Source organism: Dioscorea cayenensis, chromosome 9 (assembly GCF_009730915.1).
Source record: "Dioscorea cayenensis subsp. rotundata cultivar TDr96_F1 chromosome 9, TDr96_F1_v2_PseudoChromosome.rev07_lg8_w22 25.fasta, whole genome shotgun sequence".
Classification (NCBI taxonomy): Eukaryota; Viridiplantae; Streptophyta; class Magnoliopsida; order Dioscoreales; family Dioscoreaceae; genus Dioscorea; species Dioscorea cayenensis.
Genome location: NC_052479.1, coordinates 15,221,492 through 15,226,056, shown reverse-complemented (window position 1 = coordinate 15,226,056; position 4,565 = coordinate 15,221,492).

Here is a 4,565-nt window from a genome sequence, read left to right as displayed (position 1 = left end):
CCACGAGGTCTAGCTCTCTAATCAACAATAACTGCCTCCAACCACCCACAGAATATACTCATGTCCAAGAACCGAGTCTATCCAAACCGAAGTCTCGACAAATGCTCAAAATGAGCCGATGCTTGGGGATAGTGAATCTCAGGCTCTCGGACTCAGGGGATGACTCTCACGGCCACTTATTAGCTTGTTTCTTAGACATGTGTGCCATAATCTGCAAAAGATGGAAAGAGAATTGATCAAGGAAGTTAATTCAACATACTGCAGAAATCCACATGGTCGTGCGGAATTTCCGCACGCCTGTGTGGATCCACGGGCCATGAACAAACACACAGCCGTGCTTTAAACTCCACAAATGCCTCATTACAACGCTTTTACTTCATTCTACATATAAATAATCATTCTAATTGAAGAAATGAAGCATTATTGGCTAGTTTCATCGATGAAAATCATGAATTTGTGAATGAAATCAAGGATTTGGCTTATCGTCGAGTTGAGATGAGAAAGCTTTGAAATTGGCCGGAAAACCAAGTAAAATCCTTCCAAATTGGTGATATGAGGTCGGGAAATAATGTAGAAGTGCTCTCAGATAACCGTTAGATATTAGGGTGAAGAGGAACGATAATCCTTTTAAGAGGACTCGCGCCTCTTGGAGTTCTGTACATCCACACGGGTGTGTGGAAATTACACACGGCCGTGTACCCCCACAGGAAAGCTTCACGGGTCTATGAAAAAAACCCATGCCCATGCGCCCAACCCACAGGGGTAGCCGCACGCCCCTGTGGCTGCTCTGGACATCCGAGAAAAATTGCTTAGTGTTTCGCACGCCGGTGTGGAAATTTCGCATGGTCGTGGCATTCACAAGCCCAACTCACATGGGTATGCGCACACCCCTGTCTGTTCTCTGGATAGGGAGAGCTCCTCTGGAGAGATTCGCTCGGGCGTGTGAAAATTACTCACACCCATGCGATTTTCACAAGGTCGAACACAGGGATGAGTGCACGCCCCTGTGTGCTTTTGGGGAAGTCTGCCAATCTCTGCAAGACTTCACACACCCGTGCAGAAATTACCCACGGGCGTGCGAGGATTGCATGGTCATTCATAGAGGCCAGTCCATGCCCCTGTGCCTTCTCTGGATAAGCTTGCAATACAAAACCACGGGCGTGTGTTAATTCCACACGCGCCGTGTGTTTTCTCTGGATGCCTTAGAAAATTCTACAAGCTCTGCAGAAAATTTCTGAACATGCTTACACACTCAGAGACTGCCCCAATATGCAATTTATACATGTGAAAAAAAATGAGAAATAGCTCAAATGACCAAAACTTTGCCAAATTCACATGAAAACACCAATGAACATGAAAACCCATGATAAAAACACAACAGAAATATAAAACATCAAGACACCAACACTTAACAATTTATTCAAGCAACACTAAACTACAAAAATAAGAAAACAGTAAACATTTGGGTTGCCTCCCATGAAGTGCTTGTTTAACGTCACTTAGCTTAACTTACCTTGTCTACCTCACGGGGGCTCATAGATGAAAGTTTCCCTCTTACCCATGTTTTTGAAACATGATGAGCAATATCTCTTGAGGGTAGAGGGAGAATTGTCTGGCTTGAGACTGGCTTCAAATGGTTCACTAAAATTGTTTGGTTCACGCACGTTTCCAACAGCCTTGGAGTGTTTTCATTGGCCTCTTCTAGCCCTTTTCAATTTCCAAAGCACCTTCTTCAAGATCCCGGGTGTAGATGGTACTTCTTCCGTCGAACCAAGCATAATGATCTCGTCATTGTCCTCCTCTTGGTTGAACAAGCCTTCGTATGGATCCGGATTGAGCATTTCCTATATGTATTCATCAACAATATCATCAGTAGCATTTAGAAAATACAAAGCATCATCAAAATCAATAGAATGCCACATGGGTTCAGGAAGGCGGTATGTGAGCTTGTTATCTCCAACTCTCAAAGTTAGCTCTCCGCCGTCCATGTCAATCAATGCCTTAGAAGTCTGCAAAAACAGCCTCCCAAGTATCAAGTGTACATCCGCATCCTCATCGACTTCTAGCACTAAGAAGTGAATCAAAAAAATGTACTTGTCCACCTTGACAAGCACGCCCTCGATGATGCCTCTCGGATGTCTCACCGTTCGGTCTACTAGTTGCAAAGTCATCCGAGTAGGTTTAGGCTTGCCCAAGCCTAGGTTTTGAAAGAAGGTGTATGGAATGACGTTGATGCTAGCCCCTGAATCCGCCAATGTCATTTTTTCACCTAGATTGCCGATATTACATGGAATGATGAAGCTTCCCGGGTCTTTCTTCTTGTTTGGCATGTTCTTTTGTAAGACCGCCAAGCAAGACGAATCTAAGATCATTGAAGAACTCTCCTCCAACTTCCTCTTGTTGGTCAACAAGTCCTTCAAGAATTTGGCATACTTAGGCATTTGGGCCAATGCCTCAACAAAAGGAATATTGATGTGGTGTTGCTTGAACAAACTCAGGAACTTCTTTTACTATTCATCCCCTTGGCCATTCTTCAGTCTAGAGGGATAAGGGATCCTTGGCTTGAAAGGAGGAGGTGCCACCTCCTTCTCTTTGCTTGTTCCCGCTTCAACCTATATGGCCTCGGTTGCGTGTTCATTTTGGCTTCTCACTCAGAAGCCTATCATCGTCCTCACGACCACTTCTCAAAGTGATCGCCTTCACATGCTCTCTAGGGTTGGTCTCGATATTGCTCGATAAACTTCCATGTGTCCTTTCCGATAAGGATTTCACAATCTGCCCAACTTGATTTTCAGGATTATGTAAGGAGGTGGTATGGTTGCGAAGTGTAGCCTCAACTGATTCAAACCTTGTATTTGACGATTACACAACCTAGTTAAGGCCTTCTCCAAATCGGTCATTCGTGTCTACAAACCTGAAACCCTGTTTTCCGCATTTGGGCCTTGTTGTTGGAACCCCAGTGGACCCATGGCCTTTTGTGGACTTTAGTTGATCCACGAGAAATTGGGACTATTCTTCCAACCAGTATTGTAGGTGTTGTTGTATGGGTTCCCTTAAGTCCTCATGCTATTACCTACAAAATCGACGTTCTCAACCGAAGATGCATCAACAATAGATATCGGGCAATCAGAGGGAGCATGTCCTCCACCACACCCGGTGCAAGTAATCACGGCCACTACTCTGTTTGAAGTTAGAAGATCTAACTTCTTACTCAATGATTCCACTTGAGCAGCCAACGAAGTCACTGCATTTATCTCATGGAAACCGGCCACCTTTTTCTTTTCCCTGGCATTCCATTGGTAGTTATTTAACCCCATTTTTTCAATTAATTGACGGGCCTCACCGGGGGTCTTGCTACTTAAGGTACCTCCTACTGTCGCATCCAAGAGTTGCCGAGAAATCAGAGAAACAGAGAATCCACACCGGCGTGTGGAAATTATCCACGCCCTGTGGAAATTCCACAGGGGCGTGTGACATCATACACCCCGGTGGAGTTGCCCGATTCCAACCCTATTTAAAGCCAATTCAGCCCCGATTTTGGTATTCTATTCTCCATCTTTTCCCAACTTGCGAGAGGGCTTTGACTAGGGTTTCGAGGGTTATTGGCCAAGGTTTTGGAGAAGTTCTATGGCTCTAACATCGTGATTCCATTAGGAAGAAGGTTGGTAGGGGAGCTTCGATCGAGGTGTATCCTATACCGGACGAAGGAATCCTTGGATGACGAGTAGAGGACTCTCCACAAGACCATCGACACGACCATCGAGGGGGTTTCTTTATGGATTCATTGCTTTTACATTCGATTTCTTTGATTGTACTAAGCTCCATGGAGAGCTAAACCCCTAGTGGGTGCTTGGATGATTGTGAACCCTAGGATGTATTCGTTTCATTTAACTTCTTTATTATGCTTTTAATAAATTGATGTTTATTGTGAGTTCCAACCTTGAATGTTTAATTGTATGAACATTTCCCTTAGAGTGACACTAGGGTTGAGAGTTCTTGTTGGTAACATTGTGAGTGAGTGACACACCAAGAGCGTTAGACAAAGCTAGGTTGGAGAGGGTTGAGAGGATGAGTCGAGAGGTAAAGGAGCGTCCCCTTTCCCCTCCGGCGTGATAGATTCTACCTCCGTTCCTCGAGTTCTTTGCAGCCATAATAGAGTGAGTGGTCTAAGGGATAAACCTCCGCTGTGGCCTAGTTGTGCGTGCAATGGAGTGAAGCGTTGAGAGGATCTTAGTATCTAGGGCTTAATTGTGGCTAGCAACCTTCCACCTGGACCAAAGGGTTAGGTCTACTTTTAGGAAGAGATTTATCACTTGGAATCCCTATAGCTCATTGCAACTCTATGCGAGTGCGAGGTGTTGAGATTGTTCGATTTCTCCTCCGGGACATGTATAGAGTTAGGAAAAGTTGACCTTAGATTTGGGACTATGTATGTAAGGATTTCCACGACTCACCATGGCATTAATTAGGAAGTATAATAGAGAGTTCTTGCACTTGAAACGATTATCCTAGGTGAAACATCATCCGAGTACCACATCTTTATCGATTGCCTCGCCCTCTTCTTT